Source organism: Cyprinus carpio, chromosome B11, assembly GCF_018340385.1.
Source record: "Cyprinus carpio isolate SPL01 chromosome B11, ASM1834038v1, whole genome shotgun sequence".
NCBI classification, from domain to species: domain Eukaryota; kingdom Metazoa; phylum Chordata; class Actinopteri; order Cypriniformes; family Cyprinidae; genus Cyprinus; species Cyprinus carpio.
The window spans coordinates 19885196-19913017 of record NC_056607.1 but is presented as its reverse complement, the minus strand read 5'-3'; the positions used below and the strand labels follow the sequence as shown (position 1 = coordinate 19913017).

The 27822-nt window shown below is 35.5% G+C and overlaps 1 protein-coding gene across 5 annotated transcripts in view; it reads left to right on the top strand.

The window, feature by feature from the left end:
- Positions 1-27822, top strand: part of nlgn1 (neuroligin 1) — a 271832-nt gene that overhangs the window by 25106 nt on the left and 218904 nt on the right. For 3 of the 5 annotated variants that reach the window (XM_042734437.1, XM_042734441.1, XM_042734438.1), the window contains one exon: positions 9083-9115. The exons of the other annotated variants lie outside the window; for them this stretch is intronic. The gene's annotated coding sequence lies outside the window, so the exon portion shown is untranslated. The remainder of the gene's footprint in view (positions 1-9082; positions 9116-27822) is intronic. 5 annotated transcript variants of the gene reach the window in all.

The following is a 27822-nucleotide window of genomic DNA, read 5'->3' as shown; positions in this document are numbered from 1 at the left end:
TAACGTTTCAATTTCTGATGACTTTTTAGAGGCATGCATAAAAGCATTTCAATATACCATATGAATAGCATTGATTTTTAACAAGCCTTAAGTAAAACATAACACAATAACAGTTTTTGGCTCATTTCAAGTTATACAAGACGCCATTAAATGGCTTAAGTGAATCAGTTTAATACAGTAACAGTTCTTACTGATTCATAAGTATTTTTGAATCACTTAAAAGAACCGATTCATACAAGTCGTTCGTTTACAAATCTGACTGCATTGGGTGCACTGTTTTTGACTCACTAAATAGAACCGGCTCATAAGAGTCACTCATTCGATCGGAAATAGGACTGTAGTGTATACTTTATTATTATCATTAATTCAAAAGAACCGGCTCATAAGATTCATTGCTTCATGAATCGGCTACACTTCTAAAGATTTTGTAGCGGTGTCGCGTTCGATTTTAAAAAGGAAACGCTGGCAGAGTGTAAATACAGTTGTGCTTTCAATTAAAGCATTTCCCACCAGCTTTCGTATGTTTTACTATGATACTGAGAAGAGTTAACTGTACCATCTTTCACAGAATACTAATGAGCTCGCCCTCGAACACTGACGGTCGCTGTCCATGGTAGCCTACATTAACCAGTCCAGTGTAGACATAGAGAAACATTGACTTGCACGCTAAACTCACTCCGTTGTTTTGCTTTGAGCGAGGACAGATAGGATATGGCTGGCACAGGTGAAGTTCCTCCGAACAGCAGACCTCTGGGGCTTTCCTTTCCTTCACCACCCTCCCCTAGACCTTTACTCCTGTAGATGGCAGTGTAAATCAAATATTTACGCTCAGTTTGACGAGTCGTCGTGATGAGTTCCTGTCAGGTCGCTTGTAAAGTAAACCATCATTGCGGAGTAATACGCAAAATTGCCCTTTCTGGCACGAAGAGAACAGCAATCATGTAATTGTATCCTCCAGTAGCGCGAGATCGTTTCAGTTCAGTCTCGAAGAAATTATTTATCTGTGAAACACTGTAAAAGCAATCCACACTTGAGCTAGATGCCTAGCACTCAATACTAGGTGGATTGTATTTCCATCCATATTACGTCTCAACACAGAAATCAAACGGAATGGATCTAGAATATTTTGAATAGATAGTGGGTAATAATACATATTTTTACAGTATATTCCTGTAGTTCTAAAAGAAACTTTAAGGTCATAGGTTCAGTGGTAAATATTAGTGAAACGTTCATATCTAAAAGGACAGAAAACTCAAAAAACACAAAATAAGTATTCTAAATTTCAGATGAACTGTTCCTTTAATATGATGAACAACACCTTTGCCTATTTTGTTAGGACACCTGTGTGAACTCAGGGGTAACAGGCTTCTGTAAAATTCACTAAAGTTCACCTTGGTCCAGTTTGTTAAAATTCAAAGTGCAAAAAAGTTTGTTCTTAGGAAAAAGTCATGGCAGTTTTATTTGGTTCAACTGTGTAATTTCATCAATTTAGAATAGTGTTGTGTGTTTGTTTGTCTGTGTTTAGTGCACTAGAGCTATGTTAATGTGGTCATGTGCCCTCCTCGCTTGAGGTTTCAGAGATCAAAGCCTGAGCAGCAGACAGTTCCTTCTCCACTTTTGACTAATAATGTCTGAGAGCACTTGTTTCATGTAGAACAGGGGTGGGGAACATTGATCCTGGAGGGCCGGTGTCCCTGCAGAGCTTAGCTCCAACCTTAATCAAACACACCTGAACAAGCTAATCAAGGTCTTCAGGATACAGGTAGGTCTTTTTTTTTCAGGGTTGGAGCTAAACTCTGCAGGACTGTAGCCCTCCAGGATCAACGTTCCCCACCCCTGATGTAAAACATAAGCATCATGAGATAAATGATCCCAGAGTGAACAGTTGGGCTGCCTTAATACCTATGGCCACAAGTCACTGGGTCAGCCCTTCTGGCCACAACTGTGTCCCAGTTGCCTTGTGCATTATTGGTAACCTGAAAGAGCAACTCTTACAATAAGCACTGTTGGAAATGCCAACTATACACTATCAATTTGATTCATCATTGTGGGGGGATATATATATATACAGTATATGCATGTATGTGTATGTATATATGTGTATGTGTATGTGTGTGTGTGTGTGTGTGTGTGTGTGTGTATATATATATATATATATATATACACACACACACACACACACACACACACACTAACACACACACACACACAATGTGTGTATAATTTATATACATTTAAATGTTACTATTGTTTTACACATATATATGTATGTGTGTGTGTATAATTTGTTTGTCAGTATCATTGTGAGTAGTAATTTATTGTTTGTTTATCATTATAAGTATTAATTTATTATTGTAATTAAATAATTTATCATTGTGAGTAGAAAATAATAATAACTATGATGATTTAACACACTTAATCACATACAGTCTATGCATACATGTGTGGGTGTATCATATGGTCTCTTTTTTTTTTGCTGTCAAATTAATAAATAATTCATAAATTCTGTACTCCCAGCATTACTGCATTTTATTAATACAGTAAAGCTTTATATAACTTATGAGAAAAGCCACAGATGGGAAGAAAGAAAGAAAATGAGTTGCAGAAATAAATGTGAGCTTTCAGAGGCCATGATAAGATAGTGATAAAATAAGCCAGTGTACTTGTTTCAGGTAGCGGGTGAAGGTCCATGCAGTGCGGACAAGCAGTACTAGGTGGTCATCTGATAAGAAGTGGCTCCATAGTGGACATGTCATGTATACATTCATGAAGACAGCTTCACAGTGAATGCGGCTTGTCTCTGTATTAGATGTTCTTGCAAGGCTGGATGTCTGTGTAGCGAGTTGCCCAAAGGCAAAGCAATTTAAACAGCAGCTTGTTTGTCTTGGAAAGGGTCACTGCTTCTCATCTCAGTTAAACAACAATTACATTCCCTGTCCAGAATGCAGTATGCTGATTACAGCACAGCTGTTTCACACAGAGACACGTGTGCTTGTTTATGTGTCTTAAAGGAATAGTTTACCAAAACATTCTGTCATCATTTATACTCACCGTTATGTCGTTCCAGACCTTTATGAGTTTCTTTCTTCTGTTGAACACAAAAGAAGATATTTTGAGGAATGCTGATGACCAAACAGTAGTTGGTAGCCATTAGCTACAGTATGTTTCATCCACTCATCCATCACTTTTTTTGTATATAATAAAATTTATTATATACAAAAAAAAAAAAAAAAATTTAGACCCACACTGGCTTTTTCTGCTGCACCAAATTACATTTTTCTTAGTGATATTTGGGCGCCCGATTTTCAGGAAGTTACAATTTTTTTCTCTTCGTCTCTCTCCTAGAAGGAAACGGTGCTTTATTTGGAAATGTTTGATGCGATAAAGTTAAAAAAGCGATAAAGAAAAATTTCCTGGAATTTTTTCCTAAAAAGTTTCTTTTTGACTGAAGAAAGAAAGACATGAACATCTTGAATGATATGGGGGTGAGTAAATTATCAGGATTTTTTTATTCTGAAAGTGAACTAATCCTTTAAGTTCACAACTTTGGATGGAAACATAGTTGTTGACTTCTGTTGTATGGGGAAAACCTGTTTGGTTATCAACATTCTTCTAAATATCTTCTTTTATGTTCAACAGAGGAAAGAAACTCATACAGGTTTGGAACAACTTGAAAGTGAGTAAATGATGACAATTTTCATTTTCGGGTGATCTATCGCTTTAACTCGCACAAATCTCTTTCCTGTCTTTAAAAGACCTCAGCAGAAGATCTGCGAGGGACATGGTAGGCGAACGTGTTTCTTAGAGACAAGGCTGGAGTGTGAATGTCATCTTTCCGGTCTCTCTTTCTCTCATAGTGGCATGAAAGTGTCCTGCCCACTCACCATGGCTGACTAATAGTGAGTGGCTGCCAGTCTGTTGGACAGGTTGTGGCCAGTCACTGAAACATTTAATAGCTCATATTCCTTTTCGCTGTGTCTGCCCACACAGCACATGCTATAGAGCTCTCATCGGCACGGCCGCTGGTAAATACAAGCGAGCCGAAAACAAATGACCATGGATGATGCCTGTTAGGTGGCATGGATGCCTGACGGAATATGTGTGGTGTCTTGTAGTTTGAGTATTGCTCTTTCGGCCATTTTTGAGACCTGTGGTTTAGGAGTAAGTGCAGAAAGCACACAGGAGATGTTTAACATTGTCACCACAATTGATTTCTTCCCAGAACTGAGCCATTTCTTGCTTTATGTTTTGATTTGACTGCTCTTTCCCATGGTCCACTGGGGGCCAGTTGTGCAGGCACTTTGGGGGGTAAATGGAGTGCATAGGACACAAAAACGTTGACAGGTTAAGATGTGACATTCATAAAATGGTAGTTTCTGAGTGAGTGTAATGGGACTTCCCACTTCATCTTTCCTTTTTAAAGTGAAAATATCCCAATAAATTCAACTTTAATTTTGTTTTGGGTAAAATACCATGTAGATGTATTATTATTATTGTTGTTGTTGTTGTTATTGATGTAAAACATATAATAAACTAAAAACAAAAAATACAAAAAAAAAAAAAATCATAAAAATCAAAAATAATAAAAATAATATATATATCTCAAGCGAGTGGCAAAAAACATTAAGTTGTGAAATTATCTTTCCTTATGTTTTTTGAAGCTAAAAATATTTTTATTGAAGACCATACTACATTAATTTGAATCATTTTGTTGTTTTTATGTATGCTTCGATTATAATTGATCTGATATGGCATAATAAAATATGAAAATGTAATAATAATAATAAAAAAAAAAATAAAAAAAAATATAAAAAAAAAAAAAATAATAAAAAAAAAATAAATAGTATAATAAATAATTTAGTTATCTATTATTATCATTTATTATTATTATTATTACTATTATTATTATTATTATTATTATTATTATTATTGATGTTTACTGTATATTTCAAGTATAATTGATAGAAAAATAAAAAATAAAGTAAAATAATTAATAATAATGATAATAATAATGTATTATTATTATTATTATTATTATTATTGTAAAATTCATCACTTGGTAATTTTGGAATGATTCTAATGAGCTTTCTCACAAAATATTTCGTTATTGAAGATTACAATACATTAATTTGAATAAATTTGTGTTTTTTGTATATGTTTCAAATATAATTGAAGCATGATGATGTTATTGAAGATGTTTACTGTGTGATTAAATTATAATTGGTCTGTTATGCATAATTAAAATAAATAGAAAATATGACAGTGAAGGACAGTACTACTACTACTACTACTAATAGTAATAATAATTTAATTATTATTATTATCATCCTCATCATCATCATCATCATTATTGAAGGTATTGTTGCTGTTATTTATTTATTATTAATATTTATGTTCATTTTTTATTTTCCTGGAAATCAACAGGGTAAACTTGAATTAAAAATTGTTTAAAAATTAAACTATTTAAACAAATAAGTCTTATATAAACCTTGAGCTCTCTTTATTTTTGTAAAAGTATCTCCTTTAGGGATGCTAATTTAATTGTTACTTCACTTAAATGGTTTAACCCTCTGGGGTCTGAGGGTGTTTTGTGGCCCTGACGTGTGCTTTTATTGTGCCCCATCTTGCTGACAGAGTTTTGGGTCCTCCATCATGAGGATGACATGGAGGCCAGCTGGAGCTCATTACAAGTTGCAGACAGGCTGGATAAACTCCTCGATCGCTTGTGGGATTCTAGTGCTCTCCAAGGATGGAGGGAATTTATTTATTTGTGCACTGTAATTGGTGTCGTGTGTCATTATAGTGGCTGTGCTGTTTGGATTTTTCATTGAATTACATTTACTATCCCTCCATAGGCTTAAGAACATTACAGGCGCATTAGTGTAGACACACACACGGTCCTCCTCCGTTACTCCTGGCATGAAACTTAGCAATTAGCGCATTACTAAGTTCACCATCAGGAGGATTGAATGAGGTGAGAGAAGTGCCCCCACTGAGCTCTGACTGAATTATGTAACATTGCTCTGATGACATTTGGCAATGGCATTTGGCAGCAGTGAGCAAACTCAACAGAAAAGTCTCATCTTCAGTTGAAATAGACACTAATGTTGTATGCTGCATTGATAACGTTTAGATTTTTCTTACTTTGAAAATTAATAGCACGTCTCTCCTCAACAGAGGCATGCAGAGCATGATTTCAGCTATCTTTGTGCACAACGCATGCGGGATGAGTTGCATGCTGGAATTTAGTATTTAGGGTTAGGGGTGTGTTCAAATCACAAAGCCTACGTGAAAATATGAGCAATAGCAAAAGTGATGGTTGACTTGGCTAATTACTGTGTTTATCAAGTGAGATGAAAAAGAACAGTTTTGGTTCCTGGGAGGGAAAGCGAGAGAAAATATTTTGCTAAAGTGATTATTGAGCTCCTGCCTAAATTATTAATTATATCCATCTGTACTGGCATTTCAGCAGCGGTGTGGAGATCTGAAGAAAGATTTATTGAAAACATAATTTCTCCTTTGCAGTTACGCAGAAACATGCAATTTCTAGAATCCCTACATGACTGCTTAAGCACTGACTACAATGTCCACTGAATACATAATTTGACTTTAGTTTTCTTATAAAGAAAGCGGTTTGCTCGAGTTGTAATGTTTATGATTATAGTATATAAAAGTGTAGATTAGAATATCTGCTGTATTAACCAATAAAGTAATGTACTCTTGTAACTCTTTATAAAACCGTATATAAATCTATCTATCTATCTATCTATCTATCTATCTATCTATCTATCTATCTATCTATCTATCTATCTATCTATCTATCTATCTATCTATCTATCTATCTATCTATCTATCTATCTATCTATCTATCTATCTATCTATCTATCTATAAAATAAAAAAGGGCCATTATAGCAAGAAGGGAATCTCAGAAAATGTTACAATTTTATAAAATCTCTGAATGTTCTATAACTGTAACTAAAGTATAGGCTTGAGATTTAGCTCATATTTGCTTCCAAGTGTTTGTGGGAACATTAGAGCATGTTGTGCTTGAGTGTGTGATTTATTTGCTCTTTTAGGATGTTGACATTGATGCTGGTCTTTGGTTTCAAAAGGACAGTGACGGCTGAACAAAGCGTCAGTGCTGTAGCGGAGCATTGTCCTCCAGCTTCAGCCCCCTCCTCCTCCTGCTGTGTGTGTCTGTGTGTTTGTAAGCTGTTGGACTGTGACCGTATTGAAGGGACATTGAGAAATCTTGACCTTTCTGCCTTGAATCCCTGCATTCCGTCAAGCAGACTGGCTCTTAAAAGCAGGACCGGCCACTACACTAGATTAAACGCATGGCTCGAGAGTAATATGTTGCAGTCTGCACGTATACACGGGTCGTAGATCTTTTCATTGGACCACTGTCAAGGTTACTTCTCGTCTTTAGCCGCTACAGCACTGCAGACGTCACACACTCTGTCCCATGACACCTACGCTGGGAGTCGGATCTTAAACACCACTGTAATTTTATCATCGCCATGTTCTTTTAGTTTTTAATGAGTATTTCATTTTTAAATATAACTTTAAAGCAGTCAGAAAATGCATTTTTTATAAGTATACTTATTATGTTAGCCTAGGTTTTTAACCTAAAGCATAATGTAGATCTGTGGGATTTCTGATTGTTTACATCTTCTTTATTAAATTGTGACAGGTTCTGTGATGAAATGTGTTGGACTGGTAAATTTGTCCTAAACTGATCAGGGAGCTTGTTATAAAACAACTTCAGCTGCTTTTGCATTAGGATCCTTCAGAAGGATATACAAAGTGGCAGGAGCTACATATAGTCAGGAATTTCATGCAAGTTTATGTGTATTTATTAGGCAACAACATGTAAATGTTTGCTATCATTGGTTCATATGCTCAAATATATACATCTGTCTGATGCTGATAAGTTTGTGTTAAGTTAACAGTCATTTTTGGAGCTTCAGCATGCCAGAACCCCTCTTCACAAAGCTAAGTCCATAAAGTGAAGCTTTACTTAGTCTAGTGTGAAAGATCTTGATTGATCTACTCAAAGTCCAGATCTGAACTCCACAGAGCACCTTAAGATAAATGGGAACAATGAGACCAAATTCACGTTTCAGTATTTAGTGGGAAGCCTTCCCAGAGGAGTGGAAAGTTTCAGAGAGAAGAAACTCTGTTTTAATGTCCATGGCTTTAAAATTAAATGCTCAAGAAGCACATACAAGTGCACTCGGGTGTCCACGTACAGTACTTATGGTGTCTAAACTCCCTAATCGTATGCTGAATGTACAGACCTAATTTATCTCTAATATAAAGCAACTAAGGGTGCAGGAATAGGTAATGAAGAATATTATCATGTAGCTTAGCTTTTTAGCGTCCCCTTTTTGTATAATGAGCACTAATGGGCTTAGAGTAAGAGCGCAGAGTTATCAGTCCAGTTAAGGAATGAGCTCACTGCTGGAAATGTAATTATTTTAATTGTTTACTTTCTAACCTCCTTTCCTAAGCAAAAAGCTAAAGTAGCAAGCATCAATTTGCTCTTCCAGCTGCAGCCTACATGTGTTCTTTTTCATTGTTTTACTTGCCTTTTTATTCTCTTTTCTCTAACTTTCTCCTGTGCTGCTCGTGTCAGTATCGTTTTTCTCTGAGGCTATGTTTAGAATAGCAACTTTCACACTCCTCTGTACTATTTCTGAAGTATGTGCTGTGTATAGTAATTGAAGTTTCGGTTACAGTTGCATTATATATAGTGCATAGTGGTATGCCACAGTGCTAAATTGTCAATATGGAACTATGAATAATACATCTTCCGTTTATGAGTCAACATGACATCAAAATATTCCATAATTACTTAATTTAAAGAGGGTAAAAAATGAAAATGGTCATAATTTAATCACTCATATGTCCATGTGCACATATGACTTCCTTTTATTTGTGGACCATAAAAGAAGATTATGTTTAGAACTATTTCAATTGTTTTTGTTCATGTAATGAAAGTGAAAGTGATACATAACAATACTGGACTTTCATTGTATGGACAACAAATATCAAAATATCTTCTTTTGTGTTTCACAGATGAAAGGCACAAAAGTTTGGAATGTCATGAAGGTGAGTGCATTTAATAAATATTTATTTTTTGGTGAACAGTCCCTTTAAGATACATTTGTGTTTTGTTTTGTTTCATTTTACTTTATTTTATTATTTACATGTTTTTCTCAGAAATAAAAAAGTATGTAATTCATGGCATGCATATGCTGAGTTATGCTGAAAATATGCAAATTTTTTCTTATTTTTTCTTAATTAATTTTTTAATTCTGAGATGAGAATTATTATATCTGTATGTACACACACACACACACACACACACACACACACACACACACACACACACACACACACAGAGAGAGAGAGAGACACACACATTTACATTTAGTCATTTAGCAGATTCTTTTATCCAAAGGGACTTACAAATGAGGACAATGGAGGCAATCAAAATCAACAAAAGAGCAATGATATGCAAGTGCTATAACAAGTCTCAGTTAGCTTAACATAGTACACATAGCAAGTTTTTTTTTTTTTTTAATTATTATATAATAAATAAAGAGAAAACAGATAGAATAGAAAAAGAATAGAGCAAGCTAGTGTTAGAGGCCTTTTTTGCTTTTGTTAATTGTATAATAGGCTAAATAAAAAGAAGAAAAATAGATAGAATACACAAAAAGATTAGGAAAGCTAGTGTTCATTTTTTTTTTTTTTTAAAGAAAACAAGCAGTGAATGAATAGAATGTAAGTCTAAAAAGGACAAGTTTTTTTTTAAAGAATAGAATTAGAATAGAAAGTGCTAGAGTTAGAGGGTCAAAAAATGGACGAGATATGTTTTTAGCCGATTCTTGAAGATGGCTAAGGACTCAGCTGCTGCCAAGAGAGCAGTGCAATAGTCCAGCCTGGACAGAACAAGAGCTTGAACAAGGAGTTGTGAAACATTCCGAAAAAAAAAAATTCCTGATCTTCTTGATGCTGATTAAAGGAAATCTGCAGGACCAGGCAGTTTTAGCAATGTGGTCTGAGAAAGTCAGCTGCTAGTCAATCATAACTCCAAGGTTACTGGCCGTTTTTGAAGGAGTTATGGCTGGATGGTGAAATTGTGATGAAACGATAGGTTTGATGAAACCACAAGCAGTTCTGTCTTGGCAAGGTTGAGTTGAAGGTGATGGTCCTTCATTCAGCAAGAAATGTCTGTTAGACAAGCGCAGAGGCGAGCGGCTATCATCGGATCTTTAGGATGGAATGAGAGGTAGAGTTGAGTGTCATCTGCATAGCAGTGATATGAAAAGCCATGTTTCTGAATGACAGAACCTAATGATGCCATGTAGACAGAGAGAAGAAGTGGTCCAAGAACTGAGCCCTGAGGCACCCCAATAGTTAGATGTTAGACACCTCACCTCTCCAAGATACTTTGAAGGACTTATCTGAGAGGTTAGACTCAAACCACTGGAGTGCAGTTCCTGAGATGCCCTTTGCCAGTAGGTTTGGCAACCCTCCTTTGCCAGTCTTAGGGCTTCAACAACTGAAAGCAAGGCAGTCTCGGTTGAATGTCCACTTCTGAAACCAGACTGTTTGCTGTCGATGAGGTTGTTCTGTGTGAGAAAGGCAGAGACTTGTTTGAACACAGCTCGTTCAAGTGTTTTTGCAGCGAAAGGAAGAAGGGAAACTGGTCTGTAGTTCTCTAAAAGAGATGGGTTAAGGGTGGGTTTCTTAAGTAGTGGTGTTATATGAGCCTATCTAAATGCTGATGGAAAACACCAGCGTGAAGGGATGTGTTAGTGAATTGAGTACATGTACAACTGCAGGAGAAATGTCTTGAAGGAGATGAGATGGAATAGGATCAAGCGGACATGTAGTAGGATGATTAGAAAGGATGTATTTGGAGACTTCTGCATCAGAGAGTAAAGAGAAGGATGTGAACAAGTGTATGTTTGCTGGTGAGATGTGCTTGACAGATTGTGGTGTGGAAAATTGTGCACTGATGGTTTTAATTTTATTAATAAAGAACGTGGCAAAGTCGGCAGCTGTAAGAGTTGATGAAGGATGAGGACAAAGGAGCAAGGAAAATGTTAGCATGCAAGAGTTAGATGAATTTTTAATTTTGTTAATTATATATATAGGCTGCAAATGTTTTTATACACTGGCATAGCTCATCTTTAGTTCTGCTTCTCTTTTGCCCTGTCTTTTATTCTCATTTTTCTCATTGTTCTATTTCTCTCTGTTTTTGAAGATTTCAGGGGTTTTTTTCTCCTCACTGACTTCAGATGTACTCCATCACTCCTGGGTTTTCTTGATTTTATCAGAAAGCAGCAGTTTAGCATTTTATTGAGCTGCAGAATTAAAAGTATCATTACCAGCTTCTGTACATCCTAGTAGACTGTAGTTAAACAAAACTCTCTTTTGGGGCTTCTGTTAAGCCAGTGGCCTGTAAGTCAATAGAACTGCTTTCCTGCCCTGTATCCAAAGCCACGGTCATTCACAAGCAGCACCTCCAAAAAGCTGTTTTTCTATTGACTCCACAGTTAACACCACTGGCAAAAATCCTGACCTCCTATAAAAGGCCAAATGCCTGCAAGGTACAGCAATCATATCCTGGCTGTATTTCAGGGTAGGAATTTTGAGGCCAAATTTATTTCACAGTCACCAAGCAACACAGAATCAGCCCTCAAAATAGAGCAACAGCAATATGTATTTGGCTTCTCACAACCTCACCTCATATACCGTAGTCTATACTTCACTGATCCCTAGCTGAAGGGAACTTAAGCAACTTCTAGGGAAACTTGTAAAGGTTTTCATTTAGCATTTTTAGCTTTCAGTTACAAGTCATGAAAAATTCCATTATTATTATTATTTTTTAATTGCTTTCAATTTTTTAAAAAGAAATTAACACTTATTCAGCAATGGCACATTAAATTCACCAAAAGTGACACAACATTTCTAACATTACAAAATATTTCTGTTTTAAATAAATGCTGTTCTTTTAAACTTTCTATTCTTCAGAGAATCACAGTTTCCACAAAATATGAAGCAGCACAACAGGTTTCTGCTTTGATAATAATAATAACAACAACAACAACAACAACAACAACAATAATAATAATTTGCAACAACTCAGCATTAGAATGATTTCTGAAGGATCATGTGACACTGAAGACCGGAGTGATGCTGAAAATTCAGCTTTGCCATAACAGGAATAAATTACATTTTAAAATATATTAACATGAAAAACAGTTATCTTAAAATATTTTCACAATATTATTGTTTTTGCTGTATTTTAGGTATATAAATGCAACCTTTGTGAGCATAAGGGTCTTCTTTGAAAAACAAAATATATAAATACATCTTAATATAATATAAAATATACTAAATATTTATATAATAAATAAATCTTATCAACCCTTAACTTTTTACATGTAGTGTGTGTGTATGTATATATATACTGTATACATACATATAAGAGTGCCTTGCGAAAGTATTCATACCCCTTCATTTTTTTTCACATTTTATGTTGCTGCCTTACTGTATGTTAAACTGCTTTAAATTACTTTTTTTCTACATCAATCTACACTTCATACACCATAATGACAAAGCAAAAACAGAATTGTCACAACTTTGTGAACTTATTAAAAATAAGTAAATACTTAATATAATACTGAAATAAGTACATTACATACAGTAAGTATTCATACCCTTAACTCAGTACTTACTTAAAGCACATTTACAGTCTTTTTTGGTATGATGCGACACATCAGCATTTGGATGGGATGGGAGACGGACATTTTCAGGTTTCTTCAGAAGTATTTGATAGGGTTCAATCCCAGGCTCTGGCTGGGCCACTCAAGGACATTCACAGAGTTGTCTATAAGCCACTCTTGCTGTGTGCTTAGGGTCATTAGCCGCGTTTCCACTGTCGCGATCCGATGTGGATTATAATCATCATAAAAGGCAGAAATATTTATAAGCGATGTAATGTTTATGCACGCTAAACATTAACGTTACCATAATAAATGGTAAATGCAACCACTTGGAGAAATCAGACGTCAGCTTCTTATTCTCTATCACAATTGTGTATTTATTTAGTAACATATTGTATGTGTCATAAGTCTCGTCTCAAGAGTATATCTCCGCGTAGCATGTCAACAAAATCTAATAATGATTTTTGTTCGGGAGCTTTTATAAAAATAGAGTTATTATCATTCATTCTGAATGTGACGTATATAGGCTACTGTGACTACAAATAAACAGAAACTGTCTCGACTGAATAAGCAGGCTATTTTCATAAGCGTCAAAAAAATAAATAAATAAAATAGAAATACATTTATTTCTGTGTGATTCATTTTGAGTCCTGATAAATTGATTCATTACGCTCAATGTATCACTTATAGTAAAACAACGATGCTTTTGAATTTAAATATTTAACAAAGCATGCAAACAAAAGGCCGCTGTTAATCATGTTCGTTTTGTGATCGCGCTATTTCCAGTGACTTATTTCTCATTAGTTTTCTGATAACTTCTCTTTGTTGGTGAAACGATGGGGTTGCATGACGTTGTTCCTGAGAGGCGTGTAAAGGGCTGGTTTTAGTGACGCGCAGCGGAGCTTCTGGCCCGACTGTGGAAACGCTGCGTTATTCTGGCCTTGTGCTGCTGGCCCGAGGCTATTAGCCCCGCCCGGCCCATTTTAAGCCCTGGCTCGCACTGGCCCGACAGTGGAAATGCGGCTATTGTCCTGTTGGAAGGTGAACCTTCTGCCCAGTCTGAGGTTCTGAATGCTCTGGACTGGGTTTTCATTAAGGCTATAATTCATTAAGGCACACTTTACTTTTGGGACGGTACTTTGCTGGTAACGAGCAGTGCCTGGTTTCCTTCAAACATGATGCTTATAATTAAGGTTCATCAGACCAGAGAATATTGTTTCTCACAGTCTGAGGGTGCTTTTATGCAAATTCCAAGTGTGTTTTCATATATTGTCACTAAGGAGAGGACTGCATTTGGCTACAATACCATAAAGCCCAGATTGGTGGAGTGTTGCAGTGATGTTTACCCTTCTGTAAGTTTCTCAGGGCTCCACATATGATCATGGAGCTCAACTAGAGTGACCATTAGGTTCTTGGTCACCACTCTATACGAAGCCCAGGAGGCCAGTTCTAAGAAGAGTCCTGGCTGTTACAAACTTCTTCCATGGTTAACGAAGACTACATGCTTATGTGACCCTTCAATGCAGCAGATTTTATTTTTTCTGAACTCCCCAAATGTGATGCTTAATGCAGTTCTGTTTCTGAGCTCTACAGGAGGTTTTTAGACCTCAGGGCTTGGTTTTTGCTCTGATATGCATTTTCAGCTGTTAGACCTTTTATTAAGATGTGTGCCTTTCCAAATCATACCCATTCAATTGAATTTGCCAAAGGTTAACTCCACTCGAAGTGTAGTAACATCTACAAGCAATATGAATGCTCCTGAGATAAATTTCAACTGTCCCAGATAAGGCTATGAATACTTATGCAATATAATAATGTAAGATTTTTATTTTTAATAAATTTGCATAGATGTTAAAAACCGTTTTTTTTTTGTTTTTTTTTGCTTTGCCATTATTGTGTATGGAGTGTAAATTGAGTGTAATTTAAAGCAGTTTAACATAAGGCAGCAACATAAGAAAATGTGAAATAAATAAAGGGGTATAAATATAATATAATTCTATAATGTTTTAGAATAGGCTATATTACAAATAAATCACATCAATTTGTTATAAATATTTATAAATTAATAATATATGTGCTACACATTTGTTAGTTTACTTTCCAACCATTTGATTTAATTACCTTTAATTACGTTAATCACAATGCTAAATGATATCCAACATGAAGGAACACATTTGGCGTTGATAAAGTGAAAGTTGAGTCTTATTGATAGGGCTGTGGTGGTCCACAAGACACAAATGGAAAACATTGTGATTGATCACGGTAATGCAGAGTGTGTAACTAGCTTTAGGTCGTGTAGGTGCAAAACAGGACTGGAGGAAACCAAATCATCACCCAAGATGGATTCTGTTTCAGGTAGATTAATACTTAATTCCCTGAAGGGATAGTCCGTCCAAAAATGAACATTCTGCCATCATTTACTCAACCTCTGTGTTTCTTATTTCACGATTTGAAAGCAAGACCTAAGTTTGGAGATAGATATAAAGGAGAGTAAATTATGTCAGAATTGTTTTTGGGTTACTGTCACTTACTCTTAACGTTCTTATTGTTTTTCTACAAAACAAATCGTAATGGGAAATAGGAGTGTATGGTTTTGCTTTGATTTTCTGGCTACGGTTGGAGGAATGGATTTGTTTATAGATTACACAGACGTAGTTGGCTTAATTTGCATGTGGTCTGTTCTGCGACACTTTATTTCGAGTAAATCAGCTGTGAGTGGATCCGTACCTTATTAGCAGAGCGACTCGTGACCTCTGAACATCTCTATACTGCCGTAATTAAAGTGCTCAAATCAAAGCCGCTTGATGTTAAATAACAACACAAAGAACAGGAGCCGATCACTTCATCTAACAGATTATGGGGTCCAAGAACTCAAACGACTGCTTTACTCTGGGCTTTTCATACCTTTTAAAAGCGAACCCACCCCCTGAAATTGGCTGTCGTGGTTCTCTTTTAGCATTTCTAAACAAAATTAGCAGCCTCTTTCACCGAACACGCCAGCACGACTTCAATAAGAGCAGCCTGGATGTTTGTTTGATAGATGAGTCTGTTGTTTGCAGGTTGTCATTACTGGTTACACATTAGCTAACTGTATTCATTTCCCCAACTTCTAAGTGTCAACAAGCTCGACGCTTATTAAAGAATAAAAGAATCCCGAATAGCTTTCAAAATCCTACGTTGTCATAAAATCGTAGCTGGAATTTATGACCTGCTCGTTATCGTTTTGACCGTGTTGTTGTTCAGACATCGCAGCCAATATGTCAAACCCAAGATTCAGAGGAATATTAACAAGATGTTTGTTATTTTTTTCACCCTGAATGTCAAGAACACAAACACTCTTAAAGCGGATAAGGGTTCTGTGAGAGTGCCAGGAAGTGGTGTGGTTGGATGACTGTGGGCTTGGCTTTTATGGTGCCATTAGTATTCTGCGTCTACAGTCTTCCTCATGTTTGTAGTGATATCATTCTGAGTGCTTTCTGTTCAACACTGATCCATAGTTTACTCGTCCTTGCAAAAATTACCCTGGAGGCTGACAAAATGCACTGAGAAGCTTTCTAAACACTCCTCTGCCAGCGGTCCGCATCAACACTGCATCAGATTACTGACAAGTGGCCTTGTTTCTGAACTCACAAAGTGACAGCTTTATGATTTATGATTTTGATTTTGACATTTTGCATTACATTTGTAATGTACTTAAAGCATACATCTTGATGTGAGGCAAGAATCCCTAGTATCAAATGGGGCTCAAATGTAATTTTATTCATGTGTAAATGAAATACAGTGTCATATTTTATAGTTTCGTAAGTAATTTATAATTTCACGTATTTCTGTAAAACATTTTAGAATGTTTTATTTTTTGCTATTTTCATTTTATTTGCTTGTTTTTATAATATTTAAAATGTAAAGCTCGAGAGAGAGCTGCATTTATCTGATAAAAAATACAGTAAAAACACTAATACTATTAAATATTTTTTACAATATTTATATTTTATAAAATAACAGTTTTCTTTTTTATTAGATTTAAATATGTCATTGAATTTTTAGCGGCCGCATGATGCTTCAGAAATCATTTTCATATGCTGATTTGCTGCTCAAGAAACATTATTATTATTTTTAATCAATGAGTTGTGCTGCTTAATATTTTTGTAGAAACCTTTTGTAGATTTTTGTGTTTTTAAGGATTGTTTGACAAATATAAAGTTCAAAAGTTCAATAGTTTTGTAACATAAACGTCTTTAATGTCACTTTTGATCCATTTAATGCATTTATACTGAATAAAAGTATTAATAAAAATTAATTTGTTTTCTTTTATTATTACTATATACATTTAAAATGTATTCTATCTTAAGCTGTGAGAAAAAATATAGCAATATCAGTGCAGTGGGCCCAGAAATCCTAGCGGCGTCGCTGCTTATGAATATAAAATCAGTACTTGTTACTGTTGGATGAATATAAATTATAATCCATGAACATTTTTCACTATTTTTGTGCTCCTGTTGTTTCTGTACAACCAGTATTTATGTTCATTTTTCTTCTCCATCTATTATTGTGGTGTCTATTTTAGAAAAGTCTGCCCCTTAGTGGCTCTCCAGCTGGATGGTTGTCAATCAGGTGGTCTCTTCCTGTGTAAATGAACTCCTGAAGCTATGCTGACTCACTGATACCTTTATCTGTGTGTGCGTCTTCACGCAAGCATACATTTGCATACACACATTGCAGACGCTCACCAGCTGCATGATTGTTTATTCCTTGCCTTCGAAACGCCACCTACGATAAACTACTTTGATGTCGTATTTGGCAAGTCCGCTCACTGTGTGAAACGTCTGGTCTATTGATTTATGACCTGAATGTAAACAGAGCGTCCTGCGGAGCGCGGCCCTCCCTGAGTCAAGAGCACCTTGTGAGTTTCTCTCTAAAAATAAAGCACATTAAAAACATCATCGCCTTCTGTTCCAGATTGGTCACCGGCAGACAGAACTAATCAATAGAATATATGCATGAGACGTCAACTGAATCTCCCTAAATGTCTCTCAGGAAGTTTCGGTTTTGAAAAGAGACGGCTGCTGGGAAAAGTACAAGACTCTGTCTTTCTGTCTCGGCAGACATGGCGCCTTTCATGTCTGCGTGGCGGCTGAGGAGTGAACTCTTCATCGGTTCTGACTGAGCTCTTCAGGGGCGCTGATGTTTGTTTGCTCTCTTCACATCGGGGGGGATGTGTGTATGTGGCGGCTCTCCAGCGAGAGGGATCGTGGGTGCTGCCAGCACCCTGAGGGCAAGCAATGATTCACTCCCAGCTTTCTGCTGCGTCCAGACTTCTGAAGCACAGGTCTGGGGCCAGATGAATACTAATCTACAGTGCTTGCCGAACATTCAACTATAAAGCAGGGGATAGTTGCTACTCTCACCACATACGGCACACTCATAAAAATGAATAGCACACTTACATTTTAAGGTTATGGGACTAATGTGCATCATATCGTAGGTGCACATGAATATGCATTGATTGTCTTTTTTGTGTCTTTTTTTCATAATTGTATGGCGCATCGTTGGTGCTGCAATAATTACATTTATTATTACTATTATTATTATAGTTTTTAAATTTTATTAAAAATACTAGTTTGAGGGATAAAAAACCAAAATATGCAGCATCACAAAAAAACAAAAACACAAATTTGAATTAATAGGAATGCAAATGAGATTATAGTATGACTTTAAAAAAGAAGTATGTTAATAAATAAGTAAATGTTTTTCTTCTACAGGTTTTGAACAACATGAGTGAGTAATAATTATATATACTGTATAATATATAATAAAAGTCCTAAATTATATTACGCTTATTTTCTGGACTCAAGTGTATTTGGCAGCTGTTCTCATGAATGCTGTGCAGTTATGGTATGTTATGTTATGGTATGGTATATTAAACAGTTCTTTTATTATATTATATTATATTACACTTACTTTCTGGACATCATTTAAACATTTAAAGTTGTGTTGAAGGTCTCAGAAAGATGTCCTGCTAAACAAGAGGGACAGGCAACACCACAGAGAATTTAATGGCTGTCATGCTCAATATCAAATAAAATGGCCTCATGTCAACACCCTTGCCACTGCACAATATTAATTTGTGCAAAATTGGTTTCACACCAAAATATAATCTCATTAAGCAGGCAAATAAATTACGCTGAGACAGCCTTGTGTTCTTTGTGTTGTTGACTTTCAACCTTAATATTTTTGAAGCATACACAGAGGTCTAAACACATGGGAGCACTTGTTTATTTTTTTCCTCTCTACACGTATCAGATTACAGGTAGAGCTGGATGATAGGAAGAGGAGTGTTCAGTCAATAACACGATTATTTTCTGCTGTTTGCGCTTGTGAAATCAGAGTTCTGGCTCTTTGTATGGTTTAGCTGGGTTTTTTTTTTTTCATGTGTGTGCAAGCAAATGATAGTGGTAAAGGATTTGCATTTTTGAGCACAACTCTTGGCAGGTTAGTCGAAGCAGATGCGTGTGCGGTAATGAATTTGGGGGAAATTTTGTTAAGCGATTTGCACCAAAGGGTCCTGAGCAGTTCTGAGCTAAATTACCTGGATTGCATTTGTCGGTCGTTGGGTTGTCAGATTTAAGCAGCCTTGCTTAACCCTTAGGGGAAAGAGAGATGAAGAGAGAGAGGAATAGAGAGAAAATGTATTAAATAATCAGTTCAATATAAAAACGGATAGTTGATAGTGTCTGTAAAACTCAAAAGAGGACAAAAAGCACCATAAAATGTGTTCATATAACTCATGTGCAATGTTCCAAGACCTCTGAAATGTACACAATTTTTGTGTAAGAAACAGAAAAAGTTGTTATTTGCTGATATTAATGTTAAATTCAGAACTGGAAGTTGAGAACCAAATTAGTCTGATTCATGAATGAATCATTCTTTTTACCTACGTACAGTATAATAGAAAAAAAAGAAACAATTTTCACCCAGAAATTGCTTTTAAATTTCATGATTAATTAATGCAGAAAGGCTTAAATGGTATTGTAAAACATAACCCAATAATCTTTTATTTGGATCAAAGATGCGATGTCCCATTTTGGTGTCTGCGTCCAATTACATTTGCAAAAGTAATATATATATATATATATAATATATAAATCATCATATATATATATATATATATATATATATATATATATATATATATATTCTTTATTTAAAATGAAAACAATATACTTATTCTGATCTGTACTTTGTAAAATATATATAAAAGGAAAAGGGATCATTCTACATTTTATTGTATTTTAAACAATTACTTTTAAATTTTAAACAAAAACTTGACAAATGGGTAAAATCTAGTAGTTTGAAAAATAGCATCAAAGATTGGTAAATATTTAAAATTTCTGTAAATCATGGTAAAAATATATGATTATTTTCTTTTGCTCAAAAAAGCATACAAATAAACAGGAGACATTCTAATATATGCAAAAAATCAAACCTTTTTATTGTTTGGATGCTTGAAAACCCCTTTCTACTTTTGACTCATTTACAGCTTGATGGATGGATGGATGGATGGATGGATGGATGGATGGATGGATGGATGGATGGATGGATGGAGGTGCACTTCTTTTTAATAAACCGGTTCAACTCACACATTGGACAGATCTGGTTCACAATTTCAACTCATCGACTCAAATGATTTGGTTGCAGTGATTCTTGAGTTAACAGCTCACTGGAGGGAAAGATTGTCATCAAAAAATTGACTCAAATGTGTTCATCACACAGTGCTATCATATTGCAAGCATGTGAAAAAAAGATGCAAGAAGGTTTTTTTTTTTTTTTTTTTAATTCTCCTTTTATATTAAGTAGCAGCATTCAGATTTGGAACAAGTGTGAATAAATGCATAAAAAAACAGTTTTATTTTGTAGATGATCTATTCCTTTAAGAAAGAAAGAGTGATCTAGAGAAAGGGAAAAATAGCAATCCCAGTTGGATTGTGTGAATAAAGCGATCATCATTAGCAGACTTGTTCGTTGTGAGATTGGATCAAGGCAGATTAATGCAGCAATAGCGGTAGAGGCTGGTTATTTATACATTTATTTTTGCTGAATAGAACAGTGAAGATTTGTGGCATTACACATGCCAACGTGTGACAGCGGCAGAGCTTTACAACCCCAGCGGCTCCAAAACAAACAGTCAGACACAGCAAAAGCAAGCAAACACACCAGCTGAGATGCTGCCTCACTCCTAATCAGAAAAGATTGAAGTTCCGCTTTGATTTGCCATCGTGTCCCTTTAAATGCCTTCGTTGCAGGTGTGCTGAATGCAGCTCAGAAGATTCGCTTCAAACGCACATTTGGTCCAAATTGCTCGTCATTTGCAGTGATCACAGCGAGGTCAAACCTTTGACCATTGCCATCTAACTCGAGCTGGGCTTTGGTCCTGCTTCTATTTGACTTCTCTATCATTTTGACTGATACATAATACTTGATCGGTATGGTAAATTCCTTTTTCTTTCTTTCTTTCTTTCTTTCTTTCTTTCTTTCTTTCTTTCTTTCTTTCTTTCTTTCTTTCTTTCTTTCTTTCTTTCTTTCTTTCCTCCCTCCCTCCCTCCCTCCCTCCCTGAAATATTACAATTTAAATGATAGGTTTTATTTGAATTTATCTTAAAATGTAATTTATTCCTGTGATGGCAAAGCTGCATTTTATAGCAGTCATCACTTCAGTCTTCAGTAAACATTCATACATGCATACATAAATAAATGTGAAAAAAAAAAAAAAAAATGTGGATCAACAATAGTTGTAAACCACAATATATATGATTTATTCTTGATGAATAGAAAGTTCCAAAAAGAACAACATTCATGTAAATTATATAGTTTCTATACCAAAAAAATAATTTGCTGTCACTTTTGAACAATTTAATTTGTCGTTTCCGACAAAAAAATTCTCACTGACCCCAAATTTTTTAATGGTAGTGCATCGAGGCAAACACACTGTCAGATAGGATAATTTGTGTGAAATTGGGTAGGCTTTGCTCCTCAGGAATTCAGAAGATTTAAGGTCTAAGGGAAGTTGGCCATATCAGTTTTTTTTTCTTCAACAGTAGGACAGGAGTGGCTGATTTGAAGACAAGCTTTCTCACAGATCTTCAAAGTCTTGAGATGGTGCAGAAGATTTCTAATGAAAAGTTTTCTTCTTTCTATCCTTTTAAGTTCTAATTTAGACTGTTTCTCATTTGCATCGACTGCAGGGTTTGATTTACTGGGGAATTTCACAGGGAGTAACAGTGAAGTGGCAGGACTTCAGAGAACATTGGAGGATGGGGCTGAGAGACAGTGCGCTTGCATATTACCTCAATTTTACACTTTCAGGGGGTCATTTTCTCTTCCCCAAAAGAGACAAATTCAATTCTAAATGAAGGATTGAGAGAGTGAGTGATAAGTGAGATCATACTGTTGACCTTGCTTCCTCGGCTGTGATATAGAGTATCAGATTAAAGTGGTGCATGTAGCATGTTTAATGTGCTGTGCTGATAAGCTGTATGGTAATGACAGGATGGTTGATGAAGCAGACAAGAAGTGCGCTGCAATTTGCTTTACCCTGTGTTTTCGTCATTCAGTTCAGTATAAGGCCAAATCAGGATCTGAGATGTAACAATCTGTAACTGGACTAATTATGCCTTCATGGGGGTATTAAAAAAAAAAAAAAAAAAAAAAAAAATTCCTTACAGCAAGTTAAAATATATTTATAAAATATTTATAAACCTGTATGTATTTTTTTAGAGTGTGTCATGTATATATTAAACTGTTCATTAGTTTAGTTTTTTATGCTCATCAAGGCTGCATATATTTGTTCAAAAATACAGTAAAACAGTAATATTATAAAATATTAGCATTTAACTGTTTTCTATTTTAATACATTTGAAAGTGTGTGTGTGTGTGTGTGTGTGTGTGTGTGTGTGTGTATATATATATATATATATATATATACAGTACACACACACACACACAGTTGTGCTCGTAAGATTACATACCCTTGCAGAATATGCAAATATGTTCATTTTAACTAAATAAGAGGGATCATGAAAATTCCATGTTATTTTTATTTAGTACTCTCCTGAATAAGCCTATTTCACATAACAGATGTTTATATATACTCCACAAGACAAAATAATAACTGAATTCATAAAAAATGACCCTGTTCAAAATCTTAATAATCTGTGTTGTTTCCTGGAGGATCCACTACTGTTGTACTGTGTTGTGATAGTTGTTCATTAGTCCCTTGTTGGTCCTGAGCAGTTCTCCGGAAAAATCCTCAAGCTCGTGCACATTCTTTGGTTTTCCAACATTTTCTGCATATTTGAACCCTTTCCAACAGTGACTTTATGGTTTTGAGATCCATCTTTTCACAGTGAGGGCAATTGAGGGATTCAATCAATACACAGCTATTACAAAAAGTGGAAACATTTACTGATGCTCAAGAAGGCCACATAATGCATTAAACTTTTAAGCAGGATGATGATGTGTATATTTTTCTGATTTTGTTTCATTTGGTACTGCACTTAAGAAGCTACATAATACTTAAATTTTTCCCAGAAGACAAAATAAGTACATTTTACCCTGATCATCCAATTCAAACATTTTACACCCCCCAGCTCTTTATGCATTGTGTTGTCTTCTTGAGCGTCAGTAAATTTTGTCACCTTATATAATAGTTATGTATGAGTCCCCCAATTGCCCTTAGTGTGAAAAGATGTATCTCAAAATCATACATTCACTTTCGGAAAGGATTCAAATATGCAGAAAATGTTGGAAAACCAAAGAATGTGCAGGAGCTGGAGGATTTTTGAACTGCTCGGGATCAACAAGGGACTCATGAACAACCATCACAAAACAGAAAGACAGTTGTGGATCATCCAGGAAACGACACGCAGTATTAAGATTCAAGGGTATGCAAACTTTTGAAAGGGGTCATTTTGCAAATTCAGTTATTATTTTGTCTTGTGGAGAATGTATAAACATCTGTTGTGTGAAAAGGCTTAATCAGGACAGTATTAAATACACAATAACAAAGCAACCCAACACTGACAAATCAACAACAGACAGGTGCCCAGCTAATTGAGTGGGAGAATTTGGTGCGAAACATTGTTTGCCTTGGGTCACAACTGAAAATTGAGGCAGCAGCAGGAAGAGAGAATGAGGGGAAAACCAAGAGAAAAACAGAATAGAGAAATAAACAGAAGGCTAAATGAAGATATAAAGAGAAAAGATGTCAAGGGCAAACAGATGGGTTGCCACATCATGGTAAAGTTGATTAGATCACAAGGAGAAGATTTTCGGCCAGATATGTGAAATGAAGAGCTGCTCAATGCCTAAAAACAAATCCATATTTGTCTGGCAGGGGAGCTCTACCACCTCCATAATGCACTTAAATATGGAAACCTTATTACTTCATTATCAGAGTGAGCCATGGACCACAAAACATTTGGGTTGGTGTCCTACCGAGATGCAAGTCTCAGAATGTGTTTGGGAAATTACAGCAATAAGAGCATTTCTGCTTGCTTATTAACGCTTGATAACACATTAATAACATATAATTCTTGAACTGGATTGCTTAACACCTTTCCATTTTTTTTCCCAGTTAGTGCAAAAGTAGGGATAATTAATTAAAAAGCAGTTAATGTAGCTTGCAATCCCAGCTGATACAGTATTATAACATTTGGTTGGTGTAAAAGTATGCTACTGTATATTAACTTTATTAATGCTTTATCCAAAAGACAGCATTAAAGCAAGCAGCTTTACCATATTAAACATGAAAAAACAGTGTCAGTGTTACTTTCCGTTACAATTAAAACTTAATGTTCTACTATAAATCAACTCTTTGTGTGTCTGTGTGTGTGTGTGTGTGTGTGTGTGTGTGTGTATATATATATATATATATACACACACACACAGATCTATATATACTGTGTATATTATACTGTGTGTGTGTATATATATATATATATATATATATATATATATATATATATATATATATATATATATATATATATATATATATATATATATATAGGTAAACATTTTAGCAAATTTCAAAAGCTGAATAATCAATCAAAGCCTACTGATTGATTAATCGTTCCAATTATCTTTAGGTTACTGTATTGTTCCGAATATAAGACAAAGCTGATGTCTTTTGTAAAGAAAATCCTTTTATTTGAAAATAATTTTCCCATTTACATTTTTTTTATTTTTGGATTGAAAGTAATGAACAAAAAGTAAAAAACACTCTTACATTTAGAACAATACTGTGATTGATTTTCAAAATAATGGTTTGTTGCAGCACTTCAGTCTCAATTGATATACTTTTAAAACATTAATTTGGTGCAAAAGTAAAGGGTTATGGATTGAAAAATTTGTTGTGTAATTTGCAGTCTCTATCATTTTAAAACATTACTTTTTTGGCGCAAAAGTAGAGGGTTATTAATTGAAAAGCGGTTTATGTAGTTTGCAGTCTCTATATAGTTTCAAAATGTTACTTTGGTGCAAAACTACAGGGTAATGTATCAAAAAGCGTTTAATGTAGTTTGCAGTCTCTATATACAGTGTAGTTTCAAATTTTTACTTTAGTGCAAAAGTAGAGGATTATGTATAGGAAACTGGTTTATATAGTTTGCAGTCTCTATATACTGTAGTTTCAAATTGTTACTTTGGTGCAAAAGTAGAGGGTTATGAATTGCAAAGCGGTTTGTGCAGTTTCTATATAGTTTTAAAATATTACTATGGTGCAAAAGTAGAATGTTATTAATCAAAAAGCAGTTTAGGTAGTTTGAAGTCTGATTTGATAACATTCAGTTGGTCAATAATTCCAAAGTGATGGTGGGAATACGATGCAGTGCTTGTCTAGACTGAAGATGAGTGAACAGGGTTGAATTGCAGACTCGGGGTGTAGCTTTTAATCTCAGGGCACTGAGACCGAACTCAGCAGGCCTTCTTCACTGGAGAGAGCCGAGTGATCTGGACCAGTCTGAGCTCAGTGGTACTCCAACAAGACACAGAGGAGCAGCCGGGCATGAACTGACCATCACATCAAGCCAAGTGAGGTATGTTTTGGAAATGTCAGTCTCCTCACTTGGGGATGGAAGGGAAGTTGGGAAGCAATAAGTGCGTCGGCGTGAGTGAGATGGGACGAGTGGGCACAGCCAAAAGTAGCCACCGGGGCTCTGCAATCATCCAGATGGCTGGAGTTTCCAGTGACAGTGTTGGAAGGAGGACTTCAGCAGTTCGGAGCTTTATTGAAATGGATCCCGGAAGATGAGGTGAGGGGTTAGAGGGGAATGCTATGTGTTTTCTGATAGAAGAACGAGATGTCTTCCACTGGCAGCAATTTTAAACAAGACATGAAAAGACATGTAGGGTTGGCGGAGCTTGGCGATTGTGCCGGGCGAGGTTTGGACTGCCTGTGGACCCCTGATGCGTAGGAACCAGGTGCGCTATATCTCAAAGTCTGTGGTGAAACTAGCTTATTATTCAGAAAGTGCAGTAAGGCATGGTGGAGTTTTGAGAATACAGTACTTCTGCACAGTAGACACTAGATTCAGTTTTGGGTTAAAGAGAAACATTCCTTTTTTTTTATTTTTTTTTTTGGCATGGATGCATGGAGTTTTTTTGTTTAAAAAAAAAATCATATCACACCAACAATTCATCAATTAAAAAAAAAACAGTACAGAAAAAGTAACACTGTAAAATAATATTATAGTTTAAAAGTGTTTTCTATTTGAATATATTTTTAAAATGCAATTTATTCTCATTATACAGTGCAGCCATTACGTCAGTCTTCAGTGTCACATGATTCTTCTGAAATAATTTTGAAAGTGTGGAAATTGTGATAATATCCCACAAAAATACCATTCAAATGTTAGCATTTTTTAAAGAAATTAATGCTTTTAAGAATGTGTTCATTTGATCAAAAGTGATGCTAACGCATTTATGCTTTTACAAAAGATTCATTTTAACTTAATGCTGTTCTCTTTATTCAAAAAATAATATGACTGAATAATTGGTTTCCACAGAAATATTAAGCAGCATAACTATTTTCACAATACTGTAGATAATTTTAAGTGTTTCTTGAGCATCAAATGAGCATATTAGAATGATTTCTGAAGGATCATGTGATATTGAAGACTGGAGTACTGATGCTGAAAATTCAGTTTTAACTTCTCATAAATAAATACATTTTAAAATATATTGAAATAAGAAAGTTATTTTAACCAGCAAAAATATTTCACAAAATAATAGTTTTTACTGTATATTTTCTCAAATAATTGCAGCCTTGGTGAGCATATGAATCTTTTTCAAAAATCTTATAGACCCCAAAATTAAGTGTAGATTTGTCATGCTTTAAACACCTGAGATGTTTAATTTGATTGATTTTCATTGAAAAAAGAGTAATAATTGGTGTTCAAATGTATACATAAATAAATTAGTAAAACTTTGAAGAAGTAAACAAATCTTCATATCCAACTTGTTGAATCTTGAAAAAATCTTGAATCCCAGCAGGAATTGACTTTGAACTTGATTCCACACATACAGTACAGAAGGCCTTGTTCTATGTGCGATACCTGCATGGGACGATTCTATGGACTAAATATTCCTGCCCGGGTCTGAGAGGGCACTGCTGGGCTGCAGTAAGACGGCACTGGTGGTTATGAGCAACATATAATCTAATTTGTTTCTGATAGTGGTCCATTAACTGCAAAGCCTCTGATCATGCCGTATTGGTTCTCTGCTGCACTATAGTGCAGTCAAGGCCAGTCCCTTCACTAATGGAGACGCGACTCTTTTGCTTCCAGTGGAGCCAGGCGAGCTCGCAAATGGCACGCATAAATCATGCATCCCACACCGCAAAGCACCTGTTAATAATGGACCTGTTAAAAATGCATGTGGTGAGGTACGGCCCTTCCTCTAGGCGCATGCGGTGGGAACGGGAGGTTGCGCAGGGTAAAAAAGCAAATAGGTGCATTCTTCTCTCGCTTTCATCGGCTGCATTGCCGTAAGTGATGAATAAATGTCTCGTCCTTTCAAAGC